We start from the raw sequence: 16,732 nt of genomic DNA on the forward strand, positions 1-16,732 counted from the left end.
ATACTTTGGAAGAAAAATGTCACCATTCCCCCAAATTATGTATAATTATGAAGATAAAGAAGGACTTATAGCAATTGTAATAATAAAATTTAATAACAGAATGTAGACACTTGTTAATTCTTATCGGTTTCCTGGTATAGGGATAGGAACAGTCAGGAAACATTTAGAATTAATTAACAAAGTCTACAAAGGTAACCTAATCTTAGGGGGGGGGGGCTTTATCTATATTCTAAACACTTCTGAAACCACTAACAAAAACATTTTCATCTTACTTCTATAGGTAAAGCTCTAAGAAATTGGTGCAAAAAACTAAATTTAATTGACACCTATAGATATAAGGATGATAACTCACTATCTTTTTCTCTTAGAGACTATAGATTTGACACTCAAACCAGAATTGATAAAATTTATGTATCTCGAGACCTGAATATGAAAATAATTAATTTTTCCATAATCCCTTGCTCCTTTTCAGATCACAATTCACTTATTGTAAAACTTGAAACTGACTTTAAGAGGTTGACCTTCACAACAAGAATACCGGCATACATTACCAAATTAACACGATTTAAACCATGGTTAGACTCTAAAATTCAAAACTTCCTAGATATCAACCAGTCAAATGGTGTTTGTCTGACAATTGTATGGAATACACTGAAGGCGTACCTATATGGCAAAATACTTGCATCGTTTAAAAACAAGACTAAATAATGGGACTCGGAACTTCATAATATTCAAAAACAACTCATAAACATTAATAAAGATAATTCACAAGATCCAAATACAAAGAAAAAAACAACTACAGTCTTAAATAATAAATATAATGAAATATTAACTCATAAAACTAACTTGGCATTGGAAAAATTAAAAATTAATTCACACTCGATGTCGCCAACACATTTGCATAATCTAGCAATGAGAGTTAAAAGACAAGCCTCTGATTATAATATCACAAAAATCAATATGAAGGGAGAAATAATAAAGTAGTTTCAGACATTAGTGACATTCCTGAAGCTTTTAAATTCCACTATTCTGATCACCAGTCCAATAATATTGCACATTCTGATCACATAGATCTAGATATAAGCTTATCTAAAATAAACAAAATCCCAGATGAATTAACATCTGAGATCTTAAAACAAATTTCTCTTAAGGAAATAGTTGAAAAAATTAAAGAAAGCAAAAATAACAAAGCCCCTGGAATAGATGAAATTATAATGAAACTCTATAAGATAGTCCCATCCTCAGCCATCTCGATTTTTCATAAAACTTTAAATGTAATACAAACTGAAAATATAATACCACCCTCATGGAAATATTCTTTAATCACTCCCATCTTAAAAGAAAATAAAGATCTGAAACTGTGCAGCTCCTATAGACCAATTTCTTTGCTAAATAATGACTACAAGATTTTTGTGTCCATCCTTGTTAATAAAATTTAAAAAACCGTTAACATATATTATAAATAATGATCAATCAGGTTTTATTTACAATCAATACACCTATGATAATATTCTAAGAATATTGTCCCTCATAGACATTTTAAATAGGGATAATCGAGAAGCCCTCCTAATTGTTCTTGATATTGAAAAAGCGTTTGATACAGTGAAATGGGATTACCTCTTCAAAGCTCTAAAAGCTTTGATTTTTCTTCTCATTTCATTACTGTGATTAAAAATCTATATAAAAATAATCTTGCTTATGTAAAACTTGGCCCATTTACTTCAGAATCCATTACAATTTTTAAAGGCACTGAACAAGGCTGTCTTATGTCACCCATTTTATTTGCTCTAGCAATAGAGTTATTTGCTTTTGCAATACGTCAAAACCCAAAAATTAAAGGCATTGACATATATGACCACTTTAACTCCAAAATCATGCTCTTTGTGGATGATATACTCTTAACTCTGAGTGTATCACAGGATTCCCTCAAGGAATTAGATCTACAAACCAAAAAGTTTTTTGATAGCTCAGGTTTACTTATAAGTGAAACAAAATCTAATTACATGCATATAAACAAAAAACAAAACTCTCTTATAACCCCAAACCATTTAATAGGAAAACAGGTCATTTCTATAAATTACTTAGGAATCACATTATGTGATAATGCCAAGAATACTTTGTCCACAAATTATAAAAAAATTCTATCTACTTTAAAACTACTTACAGATAAATGGAACAGATTATATCTAAAGTTTGAAGATAGATTTCAATGAACAAAGATGGTATTATTACCAAAAATAAATTACATAGCTCAAGCCATACCAATGTTGCCAAATAAAAAAAATACTACAAGACATAAATAAAATCCTTTTAAATTTTCTCTGGTTTCCTAAATGAAATAGGATAGCCAACTCTCATTATTTTAGACCCTGGGAATTGGGAGGAATTAACTTCCCAGACTTAGAGACATATATCCGGGCCTCTGTCTTTAAATTAGTTTTTAATTGGATAGACCCACATTTCTCATGCGCTTGGAAATCTCTTCATATTTCTATTCTTTAAATGACAATAAACTAGCAAAAAAAATCCCTCCCAAATAATCAAATCAACAAATTTTTGAAAATACTATGTGTTAATCTACAATTTAATGTTCCGAATCCCACCAACCCAAACCTTATAAACTACATTTGCAATTTATTTAGATCCTTCATAAAGTCAAATCTAGACATTAAATTATGGTGGGAACTCCTAATTGTCTTTAAAATAACTAAAAACTTTCCCAACAATTTACATGAAAACATTTTAAACATTTGGGAGCTAAAACATTTTACTTGCTGGCAGCATTGTATTGGGAACTTATCAGTGCTAAACATACAACAAATAATAAATGCCTTTGATATTCCAAATACAGATTGACTTGTACTCCAAAGCATTTTATCTTATGCACAAGAATTATGGAGAATAATCAACAATTCCTCCTTCAGAACTGAACCACAATTCATTTTCTTTATCCAAGAAATGATCTATAATAACCATAACTGGTCTAACTTAACATCAAAGTTATATAAAAATGTAATACTCTATAAAGTTAATCCAAAACTAAATTTTTGGAACTTTATCACTAAAGATCACTTAATTAATCTGTCATCTGAAAGTAAAATTAATTTACTGTACTCTGTCAAATTGACCTCCAATTTACAAGTTTGGAAGATTTTTTTCCTGGAAATTCCTCCATAGAGCCTTTTACTCTCCCAATAGGATTGCTAAAATTAATTCTTCTAAACACTTGGTATGTTGGAGATATTCATAAAATTGTATAGCTGACTGGATTCATATATTTTTTTACTGTAATAAAATTAAAATATTCTGGGAGGAGATTGGTAATTTCCTCCAAGCTATTTTTACAGTCTCCTTTGTATTAACTAAATCTCTGATTTTCTTGAATGTTAATGAAACAAATGTTTTGAGCAAGAATAATGTATATCTCTTATGGACCATACTAGCAACTGCTAGAAAATGTATTACAAGAAAATGGAAAACCTCTTCTGAACCCAATATTCAAGAATTTAAGACTTTACTGGAAGAAACTATATATTTGGAAATAAAGATAAAAGAAGCAAGAATCTTCCCTAATAAATGGATCAACAAACCTTGGAAGAAAGTTCTTTCTCTTACTGAGACTCTAAAGATCTCCGCAATCTCTTAGTACTAGAAAAAAGTACACTTGATATTTTTGTAATTGTGTAACTAATTCTCTCTAAGTATCCCCTTTTTATATAGGCCATATGTATATATTGTATATAGTTTGTTCTTTGAATTATTCACAATCTAGTAGTATTTACATTTATTGTCTTTTTGAAAATCAATAAAATTATTTGAAGAAGGATTGTCACTTCTGACTTGAGTAGCATGAAGCTAGCTTTGGAGAAGTTTTTTACGGAGGTTTCCTTACTGGGGGGGGGGGGGTGGGATGTGGACATCAAGAGTGATTAGCTTATGGTCAGACCTGACCAACGAGGGGTTGACCATAGGTACGGAGCATCGATTTCCCATGTTGGTAATGACCAGGTCTAGTATATTGGAGCCCCTGGTGAGATTAAAGATTAGTTGATCCAGGGCATTGGAATATATGAATTCCAAGAACCATTGGTCAAAGGAGTTGGTACATGAGTAGTTGTCTCAGTTGATGGCAGGGTAGTTGAAATCACCTAGTATTAGGGTGTTTGGTTGTATCTTAATATTTTCCAGTATGTTTAGAAAGATGTAGTGAGACTCTTGGGGCATGGTGGGGGATTTGTAGCAAGCTACAATTTGGATTGCAGTCTTACCTAGTGTTAGTTGCACCTGGAGAATTTCAGACGCATTGTGTTGGGCAACTAGCCTGGTGTTGTGAATATCCTTGGTGAATATGGACACTCCTTCAGCTTTAATGTTTCGATCCTGGTTTGGTGGCCGAAAAGTGTGGTAAGAGTTGTAGCCTGGTATTGCAGGGGTGCTCTCTGGAGCCTTGAACCAGGTCTCAGTTACTGCACAGATATCAATGTTCTCCATTTTTAGGAGTGCCTCGAGAGAGTGAATTTTGAGGTTTAGACTTCTAGCATTAAGTAGCATTACCTTCAGATTTTGCCTGCTTGTACCTGTTATGGTGGTGGTTTTGTTCTTTGAACTTTGCCTAAAAAAGGCACTGTAGGGGTGGCAAGAGCCTTAGCCAGTACCTGAAACCCAGGGGCGACAGGTGCAGACCATCTCTGGCAATGCATTGTGGTCTATCAGTCATGTTATCTCAGGCAGACAGATACTGGATCTCCTTGGAATGACACCAGAATCTTAGCCAATTGTTGAAGTCAATCATTTTGTCCTTATACTATGGTACCATTCTGGCCGAAGGCAGGATTCTACTCAGGGCTAGGGTCATACCTGCCTGGGCCACATGATCCAAGAGCTCTTCCATGTCTCTTTTCATGTAGTCCAGGGAGATACAGCTCAAGTCATTCACTCCAACATGGACAAGGACAGAGTCATATTTGTACTTGTTGTGGAGTGACTTGAGTGCATGCATTATGTGGTGGATCCTGGCACCCGACAGGCAGCTGATTGTAATTTTCTCCATGTTCAGCCTGGTGAGTGGGGCATCAGTGTGCCTGACTATAGACTCACCTATGACTAAAGTGTTGGGTACATTGTCTTGTAAGCAGCATGGAGCGATGCCTACTCTGTAAAACAACACCAAGTATGCTTTATTAAATTCCCCCCAAAGACTTTTATTAGCATTCAGTTTAATTTTAAAACACAAGCAAGAATCAATGGCTGCCCAGCAGCCACCAGTGTATGTGAAAAAGACTGGATAAGGGAAATGATGCCCCCCCCCATTAAAATGCTGTAAAACAATGCTTTTTGAAGGAATGATTCATAAATACAGAACCTAGTCTGGGGGGCTAGTACATGGTAAAATTCAATAAAAGAGTAAAAAGGTTGCCCCCAGGACAGTGCACTGTCAGAGATCATGGTATGCAGAACAAATGCAAATGAGTGCATTCAAATAAATTGTACTGCTTATAAAATTTAGAGACTGTCATTATGCATACTCTGGGGTTATGGACTTGTAACCCCACACACACACACACACACACACATGCATTCATAGCTCCATGATTTCCTTGGGTATACAGCCCAGCAGTGCACCTTAAACAACATTTCTGTCATTTTCATTGTGTCCTGTCATCTGTGGGTACTGCTACATATAGACAATATGATTATACTGCACTTTTATTGCTTACCCCACTGCTTTTGGTATTTTATGACATGAAGGCACACAGGTGCGTTGTACTAGTTGGGTCACCACAGTGCATTTGATATGCAGGGTGCACAAGTTATGAAGCTGTTCTTCCCATCATTCATTTAGTTCACTAGTTTGCCACTCCAGTCTATTGTTTCTATAGACTGTATCTCTGACACACATTTTATTATTATTATTATTATTATTATTATTATTATTATTATTATTATTATTATTTATTACTTATCAACATTTGATTACCAGGAAAGTCCAACTGGGTAGGTGCCCATTTCAGTGGAGGCCCAGGGAGAAAAGCTCAAAAGTATTACAAAAACAATTTAAGAACAGTGGGGGGGGATTTAATAAAGCCTACATAGTCTAATTTTCCATGTTGGCATCATGCCACACTGCTTACATGAAAGTAAGTAGTTTTAGATTCAGTAAGCACAGCTGGGCGGTGCACACTCACGTGCCAACACAGAAATATTCATGGCATGTAAATCACCTCATAAGCAGGTACATTCCATGCAAATGAGTAAGGTAGAGAGATCCAGCAAGCAGATAGGCAGCTCTGCAGGCCCCGTGCCAGTGTCCTTAGATTATATGGAAAAATTCAGTGTACAGGAATGTAGACAGACAAAAGGGGCTGTAAAATGTAGGTAGATGGACAGAAATGGCATAGCACATACAGATATGAGTGAAACTATCCACAGTGTGCCTGAAAAAATAAGAGAAATAAGTTAAAATAATTTTTTAATAATCTGTGCCTGTTTGTGTGGCACACCACAGTGCGCAAACATACCTCAAAAATAAATAAATAAAAATAAATAAATAAATTTAAAAAATTAGAAAAACAAAAGTAATATTTTATACAGGAATGTATTAAAGGAGCCTGCGTGGAGTATCTGCAGTGGTGTATTGCTGCTGTTGCTAACGTGGTAGGGCTTTGAACTGTGTTATTTCCAGGGTCTGAACATGGATTCCTATGCAAATTAGGTAGTTACTGAATAGCACAAATGGGTATCTGTGTCTGTATATCCCCTCCATGTAGGCATAGAACCATTATGGTGTACACAAAAGAGGTAGGTGTGTGCAATAACTTCTAAGTTAATTTGAGCTTAGCTGCACCTGTTTGCATGGCACACCACCATGCTGAGTGTGGAAGTCAGGGAGGGGTGTGCACTTAGTGCTCAGCTTTGTTTACCTATGAGGGGCACGTGTCCACATATTTACGTGGCGTGCCACTGTGCTGAGCCTGGAAGTATGGGGGGTCTGTACACTAATTGCTAATGTCTGTTTACCTATGGAGCATGCGTTTACATGGCGAGCTGCAGTGCTGAGTGTATTTAAAAGACAATGACATATTAGGTTTGACCCCTGTTTAACTTAAAATAGGGCCATTAAATGGTGTTAATGATATACTAGGCAGGTGAAATGCATCATACATAGCCAATCACATAGTCAGCAACTACAGCAGAACACTATAAAGTATGCATACACCTTACAATCAGATTTTTCCCCCATACTTTGCACCATTGGAGTAAGGACTTGGGAGTTTTAACTGAAAAAATGCTAGGGGCTGCTGCAGTTCTGCTACATCTGCATGTGCTAGATGTTGAAGTGAAAGCTGCTGTTGCTGCTGCTGACAATAGGCCTAGGTATGGAAGGAGAAGAGATTGTAGAGAGATAAAGGGTCAACAGGGATATACTACAGGAACTCACTGAGCTCTGTCTCCCTCAACTCAGACCCAGAGCCAACAGAGGGGAACCCATCCAAGTGGAAACAAAGGTATGTGTAGCTCTTAGGATAATAGCCACAGGTATCTTCCAAAGACCAACTGGGGTCATGATGGGGGTCTCACAGGCATTAGCATCCAGAGTATTCCACCACTTCCTGGATGCCATGCTATCACATGCCAGTGAGCACATTATTTTCTCCTCACCCCTGAAGTGAGGGCCAGCAATATGCAACACTTCTACCATGTAGCACACTATCCTGGGGTTCTGGGTGTCATATATTGCACTCATGTACACATCAAGGCAACACTGGGTGAGGAGGGTAGAAACTACATCAACCGCAAGGGGTACCAGTCCATCAACTGTTAGGTCATGTGCAATGCCTAGGGGATTATTATGAATGTGTGCGCTGACAGCCCTGGCAATTATCACGACTCCCATATCTGGCACACATCACAGCCATAAAAGATGTTTGCTGGAGGGACATCCCACACAGCCATTTACTGGGGGATGCTGGCTACGCACTGGAATTGTGGATGATGACACCCATCAGAAAAGCACACACACCCATGGAGGAATGCCATAATTAGGCACATGCACAAACCAGGAACATCATAGAGCATGTGTTTGGGCTTCTGAAGTCATGCTTCAGGTCCCTTTGATATATCTGGTGGAGCCCTGCAGTACTCTCCAGCCACATGTGCACAGACATTCACAGTATGAGCCATTCAACACAATATGGTCCTGCAGAAACAGCTGCAGCAGAATCAGCAAAAGATAGGAATACACAGCCTCCCACCAGTGCCTAGATCACCAGAGCCACACTCACAGGGGAACTCGGAGGAACCCCCTAATGATGTCCCTGTAGGCAGACATAGGCATGCCCGGTATGCTCTGGCTTTTTCTAAGAGACAACGCAAAGCACATGTACTGACAATGTAGGGCCCTAGGGACTGACACCTTACTCCAACTCACATACATATAGTAAAAATGATGCCAGGCAACCCACACAACCTGTACCTAACTATGCATTGGCTGTGTACTGCTTGTATCAGACAGAGTCAGCCCTGAACTACAGTTCTGTCACCTGCTGCATTTGCAAGGTAAGTCACTCACCTACACACCACTTGTAAGGAATTCTATAATATGTATCGTATGTATGGACCTGCTGCATGTATGCAAGGGAATATAGTAGGCTATTTGGAGAAATGTAACATCAACATGGGACTACAGATACCCAGTCCAATAGTATGTGTTCTGTAATATTCACTAGGCCTCATAGTTGGAATATTCACTGCAGCAGTCAAGGAAAATGTTAAACAGTGGGGTCACATGATATCTGCACTACTGTCTATGGTGGCAGATCATGTGCTGTTCTTGCCCCACCCCCAACACATCAGTGTTCCCATACAAATGCTGCAACAGTAAGTCAGAAATGGTATATCAGCAGACCAGGCAATCTCAGGGCTGTGACATACAACCCGGTCACACAGTGTATGTCTCACATAGCACATGGATAAGAACATACATATGTATGCTGTTGATTGTGTGATGAAGGACACATATCTCTGTCTGGCAGCCTGTGTGGCTCAGTGGGCTAGGGATGTTAGTATGGGTAATGTTGTTGATGGTTCGAATCTGAACGTATGCACAGGTTTTGCATGTGAGGTATTAGTATGTTGGTGTTTCCACAGACTGTCATACCTCAAAGTCTAGTAGTGCAAGAAATCTGGACCAAGCCAGAAAGAATGGGGGGACAAAGGTCCAAAAACAGAGACAGACAGTACAGATTGTTCTGATTAACCTAGAAAGTTGTTAGTATGAAATTGAGTTGCATTATTACAGAATATCTGAAGGATATAAATCCGACACTCAAATGTTTGTCTGTAGTTAGTATTATTCATTGACTTCAATATACAACAATTTACCAGAACACCACAAATGTATGAGGACCAGACCAGAAATATGAGGCAAAATTCTGGACATTCTGTAAAAATCTGTACAGTTGAGAGGTATGACATGTTCATTCTGTGTGTGGAGTAACAGTATGAATCTCAGTCCAATAGTAAGTACAGCGGATAGCTGGAGAATGCCATGGACAGTTTGAGGGAAGTGTAGTACTGCAGAAACAGGTGCATCTTGCAATGTCTGCAATGCACAAAATCCCAGACTGGAGTATAGGTGGGTCTGGCCTGAAGTCACCTTGTAAGTACTGACAGTCTCAATGGGCATGCTCCTACACTTACTTAAAATGAGCACAATTCTGTTGCCTCATCATCAAAATGACCTGCAATGAGTAAATATATCTGTACATACAGACATATACATATACATATCTGTCTGTCCCTATCACTCTCTCACATGATTAGTATATCTGTTGGTATGTACTGTCAAATAGTTATAGCTATATATATATATATATATATATATATATATATATATATATATATATATATATATATATATATTACAATGATACATAGACTATCTACATATTTTTTTTTATTTATTTTATATTTGTTAACCAGGAAAGTCCGACTTGGAATGAGCCAATTTTCAGTGGAGGCCCGGGGAGAAATGCTCCAGATGCATGTCTTTGTAACATGGGAGGAAAGCGGAGCACCCGGAGGAAACCCACACAAATGTAAGGATGACATGCAGACTCCACACAGAAGGCACCCAGAGCAGAGAATCAAACCGGAGAACCTCTTGTGACGTGACAATGCTACCGCTGCTCCACTGTGCCATCCATATACCTACATAACACATATACATATCATACACACATGTCTACATTTATAGAGACATCCCTTTTATAAACAGATATATGTGTGGATGTATGTATTGCCCCGCATACCCTATTCTGCACTCACACATCCATAGAGTTGCTCAAAGGAACCAAACTAAGGGCACAACAGTATACAATCCACTCACATACAGACCCCTGTGCCTGCTGGATATTACTATGTAGACAGACACAGGTGAGCAGGTGGTGTAATGTATAATTTTGTCAACACATGCATGGACAGGTCACAATGTCCGTGGCCACAGGTTTGCCTATCTAACTGCAATCAGCCACATATGGCCATACTGGTAACTGTGCACACATAGCAAGGATAATAACAGTTATCTCACTGCTAGGACACTAGATGCAGATAACAGTGCAAAGCAATATCACTCTGCAGGCCACACATGCTGTACAACACAATACTGGTTTGTGTAATCCATAAGTACTGTGCCTGCAATCACATATACAACAGACATAACTTGTGGCATGGATGATAAGTTCTGTGAGCTGTAGTGTATAAGACTAAATAGGTAGGCATTCTAATGTCACTCCAGCCAACTTGGTGTGTGTGCATATACCCCCCTGCAACACAATGGATGATCCCACATGGGTTATCCACCTGCAATGCTTATGCACTTTTTGGCCCTGTAACTAGCTGCTGGCTTCCAAACTTTCCTCTTCTATAAGGCCTGATGATGTCATCCACCTTAAGACCACCAGCTGACTATCCAACATCAGACAAAAAAGTGGCATGTGTGACAAGTACTGTGAGCTGTAGAGTGTATAAAGCTAGACAGGTAGAGGTTCTAATCTCACATTGCCCAATGTAGTGTGTTTGTGTGTGTGTATAGCCATATGGCATATGTTTGATAACCTTTCTAACTTAGACATAGATAGGGTTTAGTATTATTTTATTTGTAGTGAGTGATGTGCCCCCCCCCCCAAATGACTGACCACAACAAGGGCTGCTGATATCAACAAGCATTATATGTTCTAAACTGATAGTGCTAGCAGACATTAGATGTGTTGCCTGGGGAGCACTTTAGAATCACGAATTTCTGAAAACTCAAGCATCATATGGTCAAGAATATATGATTGAGTTTTCAGAAACTCGAAATTGTAAAGTGATAAAAACAATTTAATTTAGATGAATATAATTTTTTGCAGGGGGGCAAGTCCCCCTGCACCCTTCCTACTTAAATATACCATCTCCATGATCGCACTATAGCGAGGAAATGGGAAATCTCCCGTTCTCCATTTTGCATACAGCACAGAATGGTAGATTTCCCTTTCTGCACTGTAGCATGATCTCAGAGTTGGTATATTTAAGTACGGGGGTGTGGGGGGTGCAGGGGGTCTTGCCCTCCTGCAGAAATGATGTGTTTCACTTTTTTTTTATTTCAGTTTAGAATTTTGAGTTTCTGAAAACTCAATCAATATGGTCTCGATCATATAAAGTTCGAGTTTTCAGAAATTTGAGATTCTGAAGTGAGACCATTGTCTGCAATGGGTACTGTGATCTGTAGTGTATACCAGTATATAGGCAAGTGTTGTAATCTACATACAGCCAACTTGCACTATGTGTGTGCCTTGGCATGTCCTGTATGTAGTGAGTGGAAGTTCATAGGTTCATAGGTTCATAGGTTCATACTAGGCTATCTGCCCGAGGGCATTTACAAGCCTAGCCCATAGTTTTGTGGCTTACGCCACCCCTTTAGTATGGGGAACTATACCCATTATTTTGCTGTGCCTCTGTTGAGCAGTGACACTGAGGTAATCCCTGGGGTATATCTGCGATCTCCCATCTATTGGTCAAGATTTCTCTTGAACAAGGCCAGCGAGGTGCTCTGCCTCACATATACCGGGATTTTATTCCACAGCATAGGGAGTCTTTGGGTGATGAATCTATCCCTCCAGCGTGTCCTATTAATAGCCGTGTCGAGGTTTAAGTCTCCGCCCTTGTGGCTCTGACGGATCTAGATTTTTGAGGTGAAGCATATTCATCAAATCTGGGTTTGACATGGCCTTGTATGTTAGGCAAAGGTCACCTCTGAGCAAGCGGTGCGACTGAATAGAGCTGGAGTTCTTTCAGTCGGGCAGCATAGGACAGATGTTTGAGACCCTTTATCCTTTTGGTGAGGAACTTTGTGGCCTCTCCAGCTGCTGCAAGTGTCTGGTCAGATACATTCGAATGGGGCATTGTACTCAATCATTGGTCTGATGAGTGATGAGTATAGGGAGACTATGACCTCCCTTGATCTAGATGAGAATCCCTTCATGATAAGGTGGGCAATGTAGAAGGTCTTCCTAACTAATTTAGCTACATGGGTGTCGAATGACAGACTACTATCAACCTGGGTCCCCAGGTCCCTGATAACTTCTTCTATGCTCAGTGGATTGCCACCTATTTGGTAGCTAGGGTAACCTTGTTTTTCGAAGGGTATGACTATGCATTTTTGGCATTTAACTTTAGGCCATGGCTCTGGCACCAGTTATCCGTTTCTGTGAGACCCTTCTGAAGGATATCTGTGTCAGATGTGTTTTCTACTATGGCCCAGTTTGCAGTCATCTGCAAACTTTGTCAGCCATAACCCTCCTGTGTTTGCTTGTACTCGGAAAAGTAGATGCCAAACAAGAGTGGGCCCAGGACTGAGCCCTGTGGTACACCACTTGTGACAGGCTTTGAGTCTGACATGGCGCCAGCAACTCTGACCCTGTGGGTTCTGTCACTCAGCCAGTTTGCAACCCATCTTGTGATGTATGGGTTAACATTTAAGCTGATGAGTTTTTCAATGATACCCGAGTGGGGTATTGTATCGAAGGCCTTCGCCAGATCGAGGTAGGCTGTATGGACTGCCTTTCCTCATCAATGGCTTTGGTGACTGTTTCAAAAGTCAACCAAGTTTAGAAGGCATGATCTGCCTTTGACAAAGCCAAACTGGGATGGATCCAAAGTCTGCAAATTCCCTATGTCTTTATTTATGAGGTCCATTATGATCCTCTCCATGGCTTTGCAGATAAGGCTTGTCAAGCTAATGGGCGGTAATTTCCAGGGTCGGTGGAGGCACCGCCTTTGTGAAGTGGGACCACAGTTGCAGTGCGCCACTCCCTGGGTACGTATCCAGAGGTAAGACTATGATTAAACAGCTGTCCTAGCTGTGGGTTTAATTCCTCATTGAGTTTGTGGAGCACACAGCCGGGGACACCATCAGGTCCCATGGATGCTGTGTTTTTTGCTTTGGAGAGAGCAGTTCTCACTTGGGCATTGGAGATGTTTGGGGGGCTGCAATCGCTTGGTATAGATATCTCTCCTTTTGGTGGGGGCCGGGGGGAGAAGTTTGCACTGAACCTGTCAGCCAGTATGTTGGCAATGTCTGTAGGATCAGTAATCTTCACATCATTTTGAACTAGTTCTGAGCATATCTGGGAGGTTAGTGGGGCTAACCTGAATGCGGCATGTTTGTGTGTGAGGCTGTTACAGCATTTTACATGTTACGGAGCCATAGGACATGTGAACTTAACTAGCAAAATGGCCATATAGCCCTCACAATCTGAGACACCTTTATACCCATAGTTACAGGATCAGAACATATTGTTCCAGTCCAAGAGGGACTCAGGCAGATGACATGTGTTGAGATGATGGTCGCCCAGCCAGTCATACAGATGGCATGTGCTGTGGTACACTGAGGTGCTCTGTGTACCATTAGGCAGGGTCTGTTTCAAGTGTGTGTTTAAGTCTGCTAGACAAATGTCTCCCACAAGCATGTAGTACTAACATCACATAGTAGGTTAATGTTCTTGCAGTCAGTCATCCATCTATTATGCTTCCTACTGATAGACAGCATATGCACTCCAGCAGGGTCATACCTTGCCCTGTATGCAAGACACATATCACTTCTGAGTAGTCTATATGCCACAGGCAGCAATGACACCCATTGCAGACGATCAGCAGTGAGCACATACTGAAGATGTGAAGTGACCTTGTGAGGGACCATACTGTTGTGTGCAAACGCCAGTACAGCTTGGAAAGGTACATCAACAAATGGCCATTGCACTCAGATATTGGCATGCTGAGGGAAGAGTATGTGGAGCTTATGAGTATGTCACCTACTGGTGACTGTGGCCTCAGCTATGCCATATGATTCTTGCCATACCACTGTATAGACATGGTAGTTTGAGGCACATTAGGTGTAAAACTGTGTGGGCAGGTCTGTGTGCCCACTTTTCACCCCTAGGTTTATACATCACATGTTGGGACTGATGTGTTACTAACCAGGGACAATACTGTAGTGTCTGCACACTGCACACACTTGAGCCATTATACAAGAAGGTACCGTACTGTACTCTTTGATGGTAACTGTTCTTTAGGATGTGGGGATGCATTCACTGGTGTACCTCCCATACTGACAGGTTTTGGGTGTAAATCTCAGACTGTCACTGTTATACTGAATGTGGTAACCAGCACAACTATCATTTTGTGCAATGGCACCTTTGCCATGTCACCACACAGGCATATTGTTCAACTGTAGCAGCCACACAGGTGCCATGGTACACCAATACACAGTGTAGATAATATGTCCTATGGAGTCCATGTCATGACCATACAAATGTACTCCATCTCCTAAATGCTTTGAAAGTGATGTGTATGTCCCCATACCAGGAGATGTGAGATTCCACTGTGTACGTCCGGTGTTGCCATGACAGGAGTAACACATCTCATGTGTTTTACACACCTACAACATCAACGTGGTATACATAGTACATACTAGGGAGACTGCTATGTACCACAGACAGTACACCCTGCGTGAAACAGACCTCCCATGCATGTAAAGCATACATATGCTGTGACACACATCAAGTGCAGGTTACACAATGGGATGCAGAACAGGACAAGCATAAGTGATGTCAGCCAACGGTCTTAAATGGACACAGGATATATGTAGATGGGTCATCTCCAGCACCACAGCTTGTAGATGTGTAAGTTCTGAAAATCCAGGTGACACATATCAAGGGTAACAGACCTTATCACAAATTATGAATGCATGAGTACGCTGCAGGCATTGTCCTTGTTAGACTGTTTTACACATATGAAGCTATGGAGCCATGCACGTATACTGCTGTACCTTGCTGAAGTCAAATTTCTGCTTTGCTGACATGCCAACCTGTGCTGCTTTATTGCTGCCATGTGTCCATAGGTTATCCCCTCAGACTCTTGGAATAGAAACATACACAGATCTGTGACACACCTGTCACTGTATAACAATACCGCTAGTACAATATCATACAACATAAGGTACACAAAAGTATGTTGCGTACTCTTGACACATAATGTAAAACTCCAACTTTAGGAACACCAAATAAACATAACATTTATTGTAAAGCTTTTGGGAAAAACCCTTCCTCAGTGCTATTACATTGCAATAAAACTACCCACTTTATATACACAAAGAATTTCAAAAAAAAAAAAATACATGATTACAGCAAGCCTATAGAAAAACATCAATTATTGTATTAATTAAACAATTATTGTAAATGTTTATATACTAAAAAAAAATTTTTGTGATCCTTAAAAGATTTGCTCTATAAAACATTTTCTTATAGTCTAATAAACTTAATACATTTTAAAACAACTATCAATGTAATTGCATCTGTTTCTTGACCAGGACAGGCTTAATACCGACTGCACTATTCAGTCTAGGTCTTGAATCAGCCTTTAATTTTATAATCCAGTTATATTCTCTATTCTCCAAAATATTATTTATATCACCAACCCTAGTATGCTTATGCACCACATCAATTACTCTAAACTTAAATTCATGATTTTGGTCAATATCCAAAATGTGTTACTCAAAGCATTCGTCTGGATATTCCTATGTATATCTGACTTATGTTCAGTTATTTGTTCTTTTAATTTTCGACTATATTTTCCTACACAGAAGCAAATGCATTTGACATAGGTTGCATGATATACTACATGTGCAGTACTACATGTGGCATAACAATAGAAAGTATACTCTCTTTTAGTCACTGGATGTGTAAGCACATTATTGTAAATAATATCTCTACAGCACCTACAGTTAAAACAAGGAAAACTTCCAAGTTTGTTAATTACATGATCATTATTAGTTAGCTTAAAATCTTTATAACATAGCCTTCTCTTTAGATTTTTACAATTCTTATAGGTAAAGAAAGGAAAACAGGGATGTGGCACAGGTATCATCACTTGCACAGGGTGTTGTGTGGGGATGCTGGAGGTCTAGGCTGGCCCAAATGGTTAACAGCATGTGTGTGAGTCAGGAAGAGGAGCGGGAAAGATGGACCATGGAGAGGTGCAATGTGTGCCTGTAGGTGATCTGCATGTGATGGTGCTTCATGGCCTTGGACAACACCTGAGTGACCTGTAAAAAGTTGAGGGTGAGGTACTGTCAGTACCACTGTTTGTTTCAGAACAACAAGGTAATATGTGCATATATCTCATTTGTACAGTAGCT

The sequence above is a fragment of the Protopterus annectens genome, chromosome 6.part0 (genome assembly GCF_019279795.1).
Source record: "Protopterus annectens isolate FY-2018-M chromosome 6.part0, PAN1.0, whole genome shotgun sequence".
In the NCBI taxonomy this organism is placed as follows: Eukaryota; Metazoa; Chordata; order Ceratodontiformes; family Protopteridae; genus Protopterus; species Protopterus annectens.